The sequence below is a fragment of the Mobula birostris genome, chromosome 4 (genome assembly GCF_030028105.1).
Source record: "Mobula birostris isolate sMobBir1 chromosome 4, sMobBir1.hap1, whole genome shotgun sequence".
Taxonomy (NCBI): Eukaryota; Metazoa; Chordata; class Chondrichthyes; order Myliobatiformes; family Myliobatidae; genus Mobula; species Mobula birostris.
Window position 1 is genome coordinate 2,121,156 of NC_092373.1, and position 15,307 is coordinate 2,136,462.

Here is a 15,307-nt window from a genome sequence, read left to right on the forward strand (position 1 = left end):
CATTGCCTTCCCCTCCGCCATCAGATTTCAGAATGGACAATGAAACCATGGACGCACCTTGCTATTTTACTCACTGTGTGCACTTCGTATTTATATGTTTTTTATATAGTTCATATTGTAGAAAATTTTTATGTATAACAATGTACTGCTGCTGCAAAACAACAAATTTCACAACACATTTCAGTGATAATAAACCTGATTCTGATTCTTCAGTCACGGGCAAGGATCGATGGCTCTTGACTGCAACCTGAAGAGATGCAATTAAACATTCTGTTTTGTCAGATCACTGGGGTGGTTCAGTAAAGTGAGGTTAGCACCACTTTCTCAGACTGTTCATACATCACAGAAACTTCTCATGTCACAGAACACACTCTACACAAAGAGGAAAGCTCACCAATTCCTCTGCTTTCTAAAGAGGCTGAAGAGAGCTGGACTTTGTACATCTGTATTCACATCAAGCTACAGATGTGCAGTAGAGAGCATCCTAAGATGCTATATCACTGCAGGTTATGGAAACTGCACTGCGGCAGACAGGAAAGCTCTACAATGGGTCGTCAGAACTGCCCAACACATCACCAGCACCAGCCTACCTACTATCGAGGACATTTATACAGAAAGGTGCTGGAAAAAGGCCAGTGACATCATGAAGGATCCCACCCACCCTGCTCATGGACTGTTTGTCCCACTCCCATCAGGGAGGAGGCTATGTAGCATCTACGTCAGCACAACCAGACTCAAAAACAGTTACTTTCCCCAAGCAGTAAGGTTGATCAACACCTCCACCCACTAACCCAGCCCTCCACACCCCCAAAACCACCACTACTTTATCAATTCCTGTCAGTCACCTTACATACAGACATTCCTGTGCCTAGTGTCACTTTATCGACATATAATCACTCTACGTACATAAGCTATCTGGTGTATTCATATTTATTATATTTTATTATTATTCTGTTCTTTACTTAATTGTGTTTTTTTGTGCTGCATCAGATCCAAAATAAAAATTATTTCATTCTCCTTTCCACTTGTGCACTGGAAATGACATTAAACAATCATGAATCTTGAATCTCAAACAATCTTGAAATACTCCTCTTACCAGTTCTAATCTGAAGAAAACAGGGCTGTGCTGAACCTGATCCTCTGCCAATACTGAGCTAAACACCCTGCTGGAGTGGTGGTTGGCAGGCAGGTGGGGTTGCACCCTACAGAATTGCATTATTTGATTTACCATTTTTCCTGTCACCCCACTGAGTCCTTAGGATCATTTTTCTCGATTTATGCAGCATTTTTATTCGGCGTAACAGAAAATGAGCCAAGGTTTTCCCAAAGGCATTTCATACAACAGCACATTAAACTTTGTTCAGACTGTGATGCTCTGCTTGTTCTCGGGAGTTATCAGAGTTTATTTTTTTGCAATCTTCAAGGTAGTTAGAACGTGTCCCTGCAGTTCCAAGAATTTCACAGCCTCTAAGAAATCACAGAAGATTAGAAGCATTTACGCTAGGCTTCATGTAATGAATACAAATGAAAAGTGGTGTATATTTGGAGAACAAATATTACCTGGGATTGCCTTAGTGTAAAAGGCTCAGAGAGGGTGAAATTTTTGATGTGTGTCCAGGATAGCTTTCCGAATGCTTTTATAGTGAGTGCTCACCTAACTTCCACACTACTTCCCTGGATTTGCTGACATTGAGTGCTAGATTGTTGATATCATCTTCATTTTTTATTCCCAAGTTAGTTTTGGATTCAGTTCACCAACTGTCCTGGATCTCATGGGGCCTAACCTTTTGCACCATGTGGGAACCATTTGGAAACCATTTGGAAAGGAAGAGGATGGCAGCAGTGATCGGGAACCCTATAGTTAGGGGGACAGATAGGCCATTCTGTTGACGCGAACAAGAAACACAGATGGTAAACACAAAATAATCTGCAGATGCTGGAGTCAAAGCAACACTCACAACACGCTGGAGGAACTTAGCAGGTCGGGCAGCATCCATGGAAACGATCAGTCAACATTTCGGGCCGGAACCCTTCGTCAGGACTGAAGAGGGAAGGGGCGGAGGCCCTATAAAGAAGGTGGGGGGAGGGTGGGAAGGAGAAGGTTGGTAGGTTCCAGGTGAAAAACCAGTAAGGGGAAAGATAAAGGGGTAGGGGAGGGGAACCATAGAACCATAGAACCATAGAAACTACAGCACAGAAACAGGCCCTTTGGCCCTTCTTGGCTGTGCCGAACCATTTTCTGCCAAGTCCCACTGACCTGCACACGGACCACATCCCTCCATACACCTCCCATCCATCTATCTGTCCAATTTATTCTTAAATGTTAAAAAAGAACCCGCATTTACCACCTCGTCTGGCAGCTCATTCCACACTCCCACCACTCTCTGTGTGAAGAAGCCCCCCCCTAATGTTCCCTTTAAACTTTTCCCCCCTCACCCTTAACCCATGTCCTCTGGTTTTTTAAAAATGCAAACAACAGGAATTCTGCAGATGCTGGAAATTCAAGCAACACACATAAAAGTTGCTGGTGAACGCAGCAGGCCAGGCAGCATCTCTAGGAAGAGGTGCTGCCTGGCCTGCTGCGTTCACCAGCAACTTTTATGTGCGTTCCTCTGGTTTTTTTCTCCCCTTGCCTCAGTGGAAAAAGCCTGCTTGCATTCACTCTATCTATACCCATCATAATTTTATATACCTCTATCAAATCTCCCCTCATTCTTCTACGCTCCAGGGAATAAAGTCCTAACCTATTCAACCTTTCTCTGTAACTGAGTTTCTCAAGTCCCAGCAACATCCTTGTAAACCTTCTCTGCACTCTTTCAACCTTATTTATATCCTTCCTGTAATTTGGTGACCAAAACTGAACACAATACTCCAGATTCCGCCTCACCAATGCCTTATACAACCTCATCATAACATTCCAGCTCTTATACTCAATACTTCGATTACTAAAGGCCAATGTACCAAAAGCTCTCTTTACGACCCTATCTACCTGTGACGACACTTTTAGGGAATTTTGTATCTGTATTCCCAGATCCCTCTGTTCCACTGCACTCCTCAGTGCCTTACCATTAACCCTGTATGTTCTACGTTGGTTTGTCCTTCCAACGTGCAATACCTCACACTTGTCAGTATTAAACTCCATCTGCCATTTTTCAGCACATTTTTCCAGCTGGTCCAAGTCCCTCTGCAGGCACTGAAAACCTTCCTCACTGTCTACTACACCTCCAATCTTTGTATCATCAGCAAACTTGCTGATCCAATTTACCACATTATCATCCAGATCATTGATATAGATGACAAATAACAATGGACCCAGCACTGATCCCTGTGGCACACCACTAGTCACAGGCCTCCACTCAGAGAAGCAATTCTCTACCACCACTCTCTGGCTTCTTCCATCGAGCCAATGTCTAATCCAATTTACCACCTCTCCATGTATACCTAGCAACTGAATTTTCCTAACTAACCTCCCATGCGGGACCTTGTCAAAGGCCTTACAGAAGTCCATGTAGACAATATCCACTGCCTTCCCTTCATCCACTTTCCTGGTAACCTCCTCGAAAAACTCCAACAGATTGGTCAAACATGACCTACCACGCACAATACCATGTTGACTCTCCCTAATAAGCCCCTGTCTATCCAAATGCTTGTAGATTCTGTCTCTTAGTACTCCCTCCAATAACTTACCTATTACTGACGTTAAACTCACCGGCCTATAATTTCCTGGATTACTTTTCGATCCTTTTTTAAACAACGGACCAACATGAGCCACTCTCCAATCCTCCGGCACTTCACCCGTAGACAGCGACATTTTAAATATTTCTGCCAGGGCCCCCGCAATTTCAACACTAGTCTCCTTCAAGGTCCGAGGGAACACTCTGTCAGGTCCCGGGGATTTATCCACTTTAATTTTCCTCAAGACAGCAAGCACCTCCTCCTTTTCAATCTGTACAGTTTCCATGGTCTCAATACTTGATTCCCTCAATTCCATAGATTTCATGCCAGCTTCCTTAGTAAGTACAGATGCAAAAAACCTATTTAAGATCTCCCCCATTTCCTTTGGTTCCGCACAAAGCCGACCAATCTGATCTTCAAGAGGACCAATTTTATCCCTTACAATCTTTTTGCTCTTAATATACTTGTAAAAGCTCTTTGGATTATCCTTCACTTTGACTGCCAAGGCAACCTCATGTCTTCTTTTTGCCCTCCTGATTTCTTTCTTAAGTATTTTCTTGCACTTCTTATACTCCTCAAGCACCTGATTTACCCCCTGTTTCCTATACATTTCATACAACTCCCTCTTCTTCTTTATCAGAGTTGCAATATCCCTTGAGAACCAAGGTTCCTTATTCCTATTCCATTTGCCTTTAATCCTGACAGGAACATACAAACGCTGCACTCTCAAAATTTCCCCTTTGAAGGCTTCCCACCTACCAATCACATCTTTGCCAGAGAACAATCTGTCCCAATCCACACTTTTTAGATCCTTTCTCATTTCTTCAAATTTGGCCTTCTTCCAGTTCAGAACCTCAACCCTAGGACCAGATCTATCCTTGTCCATGATCAAATTGAAACTGATGGTGTTATGATCACTGGAACCAAAGTGCTCCCCTACACAGTCTTCTGTCACTTGCCCTAATTCGTTTCCTAACAGGAGATCCAATATTGCATTCCCTCTAGTTGGTCCCTCTATATATTGATTTAGAAAACTTTCCTGAACACATTTTACAAACTCTAAACCATCTAGACCCCTAACAGTATGGGAGTCCCAATCAATGTATGGAAAATTAAAATCCCCTACCACCACAACTTTATGTTTCCTGCAGCTGCCTGCTATCTCTCTGCAGATTTGCTCTTCCAAGTCTCATTGACTATTGGGTGGTCTGTAATACTATCCCACTAATGTGGCCATACCTTTCCTGTTTCTCAGCTCCACCCATAAGGACTCAGTAGACAGGCCCTCTAATCTGTCCTGCCTGAGCACTGCTGTAATATTTTCCCTAACAAGCAATGTTACTCCCCCACCTTTCAATCCTCTGCCTCGATCACATCTGAAACATCGCAACCCTGGAATATTAAGCTGCCAGTCCTGCCCCTCCTGTAGCCAAGTTTCACTAATTGCTACAACGTCATAATTCCACGTGTCAATCCACGCCCTCAACTTATCCGCCTTCCCCGCAATACTCCTAGCATTGAAATACATACACCTCAGAAGATTTTTACCACCACTCACAACCTTTCTATCAGCGGATTTGCTTAAACTTTCAACATCATTTATTTTCACCCCAGCCACACTGTCAGCTCTGGCACTCTGGTTCCTATCTCCCTGCAAATCTAGTTTAAAGCCTCCCCAATAGCACTAATAAACCTCCCTGAAAGGATATTGGTCCCCCTGTGGTTCATAGAAACATAGAAACATAGAAAATAGGTGCAGGAGTAGGCCATTCGACCCTTCGAGCCTGCACCGCCATTTATTATGATCATGGCTGATCATCCAACTCAGAACACCGCCCCAGCCTTCCCTCCATACCCCCTGACCCCCGTAGCCACGAGGGCCATATCTAACTCCATCTTAAATATAGCCAATGAACTGGCCTCAACTGTTTCCTGTGGCAGAGAATTCCACAGATTCACCACTCTCTGTGTGAAGTTTCTCCTAATCTCGGTCCTAAAAGGCTTCCCCTCTATCCTCAAACTATGACCCCTCGTTCTGGACTTCCCCAACATTGGGAACAATCTTCCTGCATCTAGCCTGTCCAATCCCTTTAGGATCTTATACGTTTCAATCAGATCCCCCATCAATCTTCTAAATTCCAACAAGTACAAGCCCAGTTCATCCAGTCTTTCTTCATATGAAAGTCCTGCCATCCCAAGAATCAATCTGGTGAACCTTCTCTGTACTCCCTCTATGGCAAGGATGTCTTTCCTCAGATTAGGGGACCAAAACTGCACACAATACTCCAGGTGTGGTCTCACCAAGGCCTTGTACAACTGCAGTAGTACCTCCCTGCTCCTGTACTCGAACCCTCTCGCTATAAATGCCAGCATACCATTCGCCTTTTTCACCGCCTGCTGTACCTGCATGCCCACTTTCAATGACTGGTGTATAATGACACCCAGGTCTCGTTGCACCTCCCCTTTTCCTAATCGGCCACTATTCAGATAATAATCTGTTTTCCTATTTTTGCCACCAAAGTGGATAACTTCACATTTATCCACATTAAATTGCATCTGCCATGAACTTGCCCACTCACCCAACCTATCTGAGTCACCCTGCATCCTCTTAGCATCCTCCTCACAGCTAACACTGCCACCCAGCTTCGTGTCATCCGCAAACTTGGAGATGCTGCATTTAATTCCCTCGTCCAAGTCATTAATATATATTGTAAACAACTGGGGTCCCAGCACTGAGCCTTGTGGTACCCCACCGCAAGGTTCAAGTGTAACCCGTCTCTCTTGTACAGGTCCCACCTGCCCCAGAAGAGGTCCCAATGATCCTGAAATCTGAAACCCTGCCCCCTACACCACGGAAGCAGGGAGGGGATAGGCAGGAAAGGTGAAGAAGGAATAGGGGAAAACACAATGGGTAGTAGAAGGAGGCAGAACCATGAGGAAGGTGATAGGCAGCTGGGGGAGGGAGCAGAGTGACATAGGGATAGGGGAAGGGAGGGTGAGGGAATTACCGGAAGTTGGAGAATTCTATGTTCATACCAAGGGGCTGGAGACTACCTAGACGGTATATGGGGTGTTGCTCCTCCAACCTGAGTTTAGCCTCATCATGGCAGTAGAGGAGGCCACGTATGGACATATCTGAATGGGAATGGGAAGCAGAGTTGAAGTGGGTGGCTACTGGGAGATCCTGTCTGTTGTGGCGGACGGAGCGGAGGTGCTTGACGAAGCGGTCTCCCAATCGGCGTCGGGTTTCACCGATGTAGAGGAGGCCACACCGGGAGTACTGCATGCAATAGGTGACCGCAACAGACTCACAAGTGAAGTGTTGCCTCACTTGGAAGTACTGTTTGGGGCCTTGAATGATGGCCAGAGAGGAGGTGTAGGGACAGGTGTAGCACTTACGCTTACAGGGATAAGTGCCGGGTGGGAGATCCGTGGGGAGGGACGTGTGGATCAGGGAGTTGTGGAGGGAACGATCCCTGTGGAAAACAGAGGGGGGCGGAGGGGGAAAGATGTGCTTAGTGGTGGGGTCCTGTTGAAGGTGGCGGAAGTTGCGGAGGATAATGTGCTGGATCCGGAGGCTGGTGGGGTGGTAGGTGAGGACGAGGGGAACTCTGTTCCTGTTGTGGTGGAGGGAGGATGGGGTGAGAGCCGAAGTGCGGGAAATGGAGGAGATGCGGGTGAGGGCATCATTGATGACAGCAGAAGGGAAACCACGATCTTTAAAGAAAGAGGACATTTGAGATGTCCTGGAACGGAAAACCTCATCCTGGGAGCAGATGTGGCAGAAACGGAGGAACTGGGAATTGGGAATGGCATTTTTGCAAGAGGCAGGGTGGGAGGAGGTATAGTCGAGGTAGTTATGAGAGTCAGTGGGCTTGTAGAAGATGTCAGTTGACAGTCTGTCTCCAGAGATGGAGACCGAGACATCGAGAAAGGGGAGAGAAGTGTCCGAGATAGAGGAAGTGAATTTGAGGGCTGGGTGTAAGTTTGAAGTAAAGTCGATGAAATTGACGAGCAGAAGGTAGTTTGCCTCCCAGGTGCCAGGGTCTGCGATGTTTCTGAAAGTGTCCACAATATCCTGAAAAGGGAGGGTGAACAGCTAGAGGTTGTGGTACACATTGGTACCAACAATATAGGAAGAAAAAGACAGGAGGTCCTGAAAGCAGACTACAGGGAGTTAGGAAGGAAGTTGAGAAGCAGGACCTCACCGTAGTAATCTCGGAATTACTGCCTGTGCCACACAACAGTAAGTATAGGAATAGAGTGAAGTGACGGATTAAAGCACGGCTAAAGGATTGGAGCAGGGGGCAGGGATACAGATTTCTGGAGCATTGAGACCCAGGAAGGGGGCAATTCTGAATAATGTGGAGGGCTGTTGGAGGTTACAGTGGGACATTGATAGGATGCAAAACTGGGCTGAGAAATGGCAGATGGAGTTCAACCCAGATAAGTGTGAGGTGGTTCATTTTGGTAGGTCAAATATGATGGCAGAATTTAGTATTAATGGTAAGACTCTTGGCAGTGTGGAGGATCAGAGGGATCTTTGGGTCCAAGTCCATAGGACACTCAAAGCTGCTGTGCAGGTTGACTCTGTGGTTAAGAAGGCATACAGTGCATTGGCCTTCATCAATCGTGGAATTGAGTTTAGGAGCCAAGAGGTAATGTTGCAGCTATATAGGACCCTGGTCAGACCACACTTGGAGTACTGTGCTCAGTTCTGGTCGCCTCACTATAGGAAGGATGTGGAAACCATAGAGAGGGTGCAGAGGAGATTTACAAGGATGTTGCCTGGATTGGGGAGCATGTCATATGAGAATAGGTTGAGTGAACTCGGCCTTTTCTCCTTGGAGCGACAGAAGATGAGAGGTGACCTGATAGAGGTGTATAAGATAATGAGAGGCATTGATCGTGTGGATAGTCAGAGGCTTTTTCCCAGGGCTGCAATGGCTAGCACGAGAGGGCACAGTTTTAAAGTGCTTGGAAGTGGGTACAGAGGAGATGTCAGGGGTAAGTTTTTTACACAGAGAGTGATGATTGCCTGGTATGGGCTGCCGGTAATGGTGGTGGAGGTGGAAACGATAGGGTCTTTTAAGAGACTCCTGGATAGGTACATGGATCTCAGAAAAATAGAGGACTATGGGTAACCCTAGGTAATTTCTAAGGTAAGGACATGCTCAGCGCAGGTTTGCGGGCTGAAGGGCCTGTATTGTGCTATAGGTATTCTATGTTCTATGTTTCTATAACTCGACTGGGTGTTTTTAACAGACCCCCCCAATAGTAACAGAGACGTCGGGGAGCAGACAGGGAGGCAGATTCTGGAAAGGTGTAATAATATTAGGGTTGTTGTGATGTGAGATTTTAACTTTCATGATATTGACTGCTATCTCCTTAGAGCAAGAGGTTTAGATGGGGTGGAGTTTGTAAGGAAGGTTTCCTGACACAGTATGTAGATAAGCCAATGAGAGGAGAGGCTGTACTTGATCTGGAAATGAACCTGGTCAGGTGTCAGGTCTCTCAGTGGGAGAGCATTTTGTAGATGGTGATCACAACTCCCTCTCCTTTACCACAGCACTGGAGAGGGTTAGGTGCAGACAATTTGGGAACACATTTAATTGGGGTAGGGGGAAATATTATGCTACTAGGCAGGAACTTGGGAACATAAATTGGGAGCAGATGTTCTCAGGGAAGAAATGTGGCAAATGTTCAGGAATTAGAGTTCTAGAAGATTACAAAGGTACCAGGAAGGAGCTCCAGAATGAAATTAGGAGATCTAGAAGAGGCCATGAGAAGGCCTTGGTGAGCAGGATTGAGGAAAACCTCAAGGCATTCTACAAGTATGTGAAGAGCAAGAGGATAATCCTTGTAGAATAGGACCAATCAGAAGCGATAGTAGAAATGTATGCGTGGAGTCAGAGGAGTTAGCAGAGGTACGTAATGAATATTTTGCTTCAGTATTCACCAGGGAAAAGGACCTTGGCAATTGTGGGGATGACTTACAGCAGACGGAAACGTTTGAGCATATAGACATTAAGAAAGAGGATGTGCTGGTGCTTTTGGAAAGCATTAAACTAGATAGGTCGCTGGGTCCAGATGGGCTATATGGTTTGTAATCTAATGGAGAAGATCCTGAGAGGCAGGACTTATGAGCATTTGAAGAGGCATTAGGAATAGTCAGCATGTCTTTGTCAAAGGCAGGTCATGCCTTACAAGCGTGATTGAATTTTTTGAGGATGTGACTAAACACATTGATGAAGGTAGAGCAGTAGATGCAGTGTATATGGATTTCAGTAAGGCATTTGATAAGGTACCCCATGCAAGGCTTATTGAGAAAGTAAGGAGGCATGGGATCCAAGGAGACCTTGCTTTGTGGATCCAGAATTGGCTTGCCCACAGAAAGCAAAGAGTGGTTGTAACACACATCAAAGTTGCTGGTGAAAGCAGCAGGCCAGGCAGCATCTCTAGGAAGAGGTACAGTCAACGTTTCAGGCCGAGACCCTTCGCCAGGACTAACTGAAGGAAGAGCTAGTAAGAGATTTGAAAGTGGGAGGAGGAGATCCAAAATGACAGGAGAAGACAGGAGGGGGAGGGATGGAGCCAAGAGCTGGACTCTTGGCAAAAGATTGGCAAAAGGGCTAGGAGAGGATCATGGGACCCTTTGTTTTTCATCATCTGCATCAATGATCTGGATGATAATGTGGTTAACTAGATCAGCAAATTTGAGGATGACACCTATATTGAGGGTGTAGTGGACAGTGAGGAAGGCTATCATAGCTTGCAGAGGGATCTGCATCAGCTGGAAAATGGGCTGAAAATTGGCAGATGGATTTTAATGCAGACAGCGTGAGGTGTTGCGCTTCAGTATGACCAGCCAGGGTACTGTACGTCTCACACAGTAAACAGTTGTTGTTGTTGTTCATCCTTCGTAGTCGAAGATGACCATGGCTTCAAAGTCAAATGGGAGATTGGTGGCTGTGGGTCCGGAGGTGACTGATGAGGCCAATCCGGGCCCTGAAGGCTCGCCCACATGTGGGACACAAGTGGGTGGGTGCTGTCGTGGCAGTGGATGCTGCTCGGGCCTTGCGCACAGTACGCTTTCGTTGCGCCTCGATGATGCGCCTGACTTCAGCTGCACGGGCTCCTGTGGTGATCTTGCTGCGCCAAGCTGGACGGTCGAGGGCAAGCATCTCCCACGTGTTGATGTCGACACCCAGGCCTTTGAGGGACGCTTTGAGGCAGTCTTTGTAATGTTTCTTCTGCCCCCTGACTGAGCGCTTGCCCTGACACAGTTCTCCGTACAGCAGCTGCTTAGGCAATCGGCTGTCTGGCATTCTGACCACATGTCCAGCCCACCTGGCTTGGGCTTTCAGCAGGAGGGTGTAGACGCTGCAGAGCCCAGCTCGTTCCAGGATTTCCGTGTCGGGGACTTTGTCCTGCCACCTGATGTGGAGGAGTCTGCGGAGACAGCTCAGGTGAAAGTGGTTGAGCTGTTTGGCGTGTTTGCTGTAGACAGTCCAGGTCTCGCTGGCGTAAAGGAGGGTGGTAAGGACCACTGCACAGTAGACCTTCAGCTTGGTGGTAAGGCTGAGTCCTCTCCGCTTCCAGACGTTCTCACGGAGTCTCCCAAAGGCGGCGCTGGCTTTGACAATCCTGTTGTTGACCTCAGCGTCTGTGTTCACTGCGCGAGAGAGTATGCTGCCCAGGTAGGTGAAGTTGTCGACTGCCTGGAGGTTCTGGCCCTTCACCGTGATGCACGGCTCCTGGTATGGCTTTCCTGGGGCAGGCTGGTACATAACTTCGGTCTTTTTGGTGCTGATAGTGAGACCAAAGTTGTCGCAGGCTTGTGAGAAGCAGTCCATTTCACGCTGCATCTCCTGCTCTGTGCTGGCGTTGAGTGCGCAGTCATCTGCAAACAAGAAGTCTCTGATGACAGTCTCTCGCACCTTTACAGTAAACAGTAGGGCACTGAAGAGTTCGGTAGAATAAAAGGATGTGGGAATGTAGGTCCATAGATCATTGAAAGTGGCATCGCAGGCAGCCAGGGTCATAACAAAAGCTTTTGACACATCGGCCTTCACAGATCAAAGTATTGAGTACAGGAGATGAGATGTTATGGTCCAGGTCACAGATTCATAGAACACTACACCAGACCCTTTGGCCCATCTAGTCCATGTCAACCTAGTAATCTGCCCAGTCCTATTGACCTGCACACCTCCATAACCCCTCCCATCCACAGTGACATTTACGTACTTTGATAATACGATGACTTTCACTTTGTTCAAGGGAAGGCCGGGAGTGCCAACCTTGGAGTTGAGGACTATATCTTACATTTAAACCAGTGAAGTGAAGGTTTAATGACGGGGAACAGATGTCTTGCTCCCCTTGCACTGAGGGTTTAATCGGTTTCTCACAAAGCATCAGCCACTGCACACTGTGAGCCGGGAAGCATTGATGTGTGATTACTCAGAACACAAGGTGTTCCTAGAAGTGATACTCAGGCCTATGAATCTGCGACTGAGGTTAGCTGAACCTTGCACTATATAATAATCACACTGTTGTTGTATATTCAGAACTGGTTCCAGAGAAAGCACATGGGCGTGTGTGGGAACTGCTGAAACACCTACATCTGTGGCAGACGACCGTTCACCAGAGATCATCTTTCTTTTTCAATCTTTTTATTAATTTCATAGAATGAAAACGTAACATAACAATATTACAAATAGTAGGAGATACATTGTTACAGTTAAAATAAATCATTATAAGACCGAATAGCATAAATCGACAAGACTCTCAATCGTGTAGAATAGGAATGAATAATACAAAGCAAAAAAAACCGAAAAAAAAACATGAAAAAGAAAAAAAAAGAAAAAAAACCCTATCCCAAAAAAAACTAAACTAAACAGAATTAGTCAACTAAACTAAAGACTTGGGCAGTACTAACAACTTAAAAATGGGAAAGATGAAAACCTTAGTGTTGACGACTCCGCTCCTCTCAACCAGCAGTACAGAGAGATAAAACAAGTTTGGAAATGGTCAACTTACATCAAATGAAACAAACTATGGCGTGTTTGAATTTGGAAAAAAATTAGAAGTGCGGTTTATGACTCTTCCAATAAATTTGAAAAAACTTGGAGGCCATTTATTCAGCATTTTCACCAGAGATCATCATTCAACTCAGTTTAACCCACACAGTGCTGTTGTAAACACTAATGACCAGACATTCAATCTACCCTTCAAGTTCAATCATCATTCAACCATGCAGATATATATAGCTAAATGAAACAAGGGCCAAGGTGCAGAACACAGTCACACACAGCACATACAGTAACGATAGCACATACAGCCATAAAAATAGTATTAGCCCTGCTTCCTGAGTGGCATGGTCTGTAGATTCATGGTGCATGGGATGCTGTCCCTGAGCCATGTTCCTGCAAGAACAAACCTGCAGCGGTTCCTCATCACACTCCCGAGCAGCCGCAGGTGAATGCAGTCCAGGGAGTGAACACTGGAGGGCAGCACTATCAGGAGAGCTGGGCTGCAGGGCCAGCCCCCAGTCCAGCATGGATTCCAGTGCACCTGCCATACCTCCGTTCTGTTCCACGCTAGTCCCACTTCCCTGAGCGGTTGCAATGGGTGATGCAGTGGCATGAAAGCCTGGTCCACACATCTGAGGCCATTCACCTGTGCCACTGTTGGTCTTGCCAATGAACCAATGGCTCGGACAGAGTATTTTATATTACCATTCTCCAGCAGGGCCTTGCAATAATGTTAATGTCTGCTGAGCGCCACTGGGAAATTGAGCCAAACACATTGAAAAAGTTCATGTTCCAGTTTATTATCATCTGACTGTACATACATACAACCAAATGAAACAATCTTCCTCTGGACCATGGTGCACCCACAAAATATTACCATAAATAAGTTAATAAAATGCTGTATATTTAAAATGCATGTCATGTGCAGCACAGGTAAACAGTAAACAGCTCGCTGTCCAGGTGATGTGACCTCAGTGGTGACAGGGTATTCATTAGTCTCACAGCCTGAGGGAAGAAGCTGTTACCCAGTCTGGCAGTCCTAATCCTGATGCTCCTGTACCTCCTTCCTGATGGTAGTGAGTCAAAGAGATTGTGAGATGGGTGGTGGGCACCCTCAACAATTCTTTGGGCCCTTCGTCTGCAACACCCCATATCACTGTCACAAACAGGGGAAAGGAGACCCCAGTAAACCTCTCGGCCACAAGCAGAGCTTCCATAAGACAATAAGATGATGAAATATCACAAATGGATTTTTCACCTGATTCTCAAGTAACCCTTTTCAGCAAATAATGTAGTTCTTGTCCTTTTAAAAATGCAAACACGAGGAAATCTGCAGATGCCGGAATTTCAAGCAACACGCACAAGAGATGCATTTCCCTAGAGCGAGGGGTTTAGATGGAGTGGAGTTTGTTAGGTGTGTTCAGGAAGGTTTCTTGACACAGTATGTAGATAAACCTACGAGAAGAGAGGCTGTACTTGATCTGGTATTGGGAAATGAACCTGGTCACATGTCAGGTTCTCTCAGTGGGAGAGCATTTTGGAGATAGTGATCATAATTCTATCTCCTTTACAATAGCATTGGGGAGAGATAGGAACAGACAAGTTAGAAAAGTGATTAATTGGAGTAAGGGGAATTATGAGGCTATCAGGCAGAAGAGTATAAATTGGGAACAGATGTTCTCAGGGAAAGGTATGGAAGGAATGTGGCAAATGTTCAGGGGATATTTGTGCGGAGTTCCAATGAGACAGGGAAGTTATGGTAGGGTACAGAAACCGTGGTGTACAAAGGCTGTAAAAAAATCTAGTCAAGAAGAAGAGAAAAGCTTACGAAAGGTTCAGAGAGCTAGGCAATGTTAGAGATCTGGAAGATTATAAGGCTAACGAGAGGAGCTTAAGAAGGAAATTAGGAGAGCCAGAAGGGGCCATGAGAAGGCCTTGGCGGGCAGAATTAAAGAAAACCCCAAGGCATTCTACAGGTATGTGAAGAGCAAGAGGATAAGATGTCAAAGAATAGGACCTATCAAGTATGACGGTGGGAAAGTGTGTATGGAACCAGAGGAAACAGCAGGGGTACCTAATAAATACTTTACTTCAGTACTCACTATGGAAAAGGATCTTGGTGATTGTAGTGATGACCTGCAGCGGACTGAAAAGCTCGAGCATATAAATATTAAGAAGGAGGATGTACTGGAACTTTTGGAAAACCAAGTTGGACGAGTCGCCGGGACCAGATGAAGTGCACCCCAGGCTACAGTGGGAGGCAAGGGAGGAGACTGCTGAGCCTCTGGCGATTATCGTTGTATCATCAATGGGGATGGGAGAGGTTCCAGAGGATTGGAGGGTTGCTGATGTTGTTCCCTTATTCAAGAAAGGGAGTAGAGATAGTCCAGGAAATTATAGACCAGTGAGTCTTACTTCAGTGGTTGATAACTTGATGGAGAAGATCCTCAGAGGCAGGATTTATGAACATTTGGAGAGATATATTATGATTAGGAATAGTCAGCATGGCTTTGTCAAGGGCAGTTCATGCCTTACGATCCTGAATGAATTTTTTGAGGATGTGACTAAACACATTGATGAAGGTAGAGCAGTAGATGTAG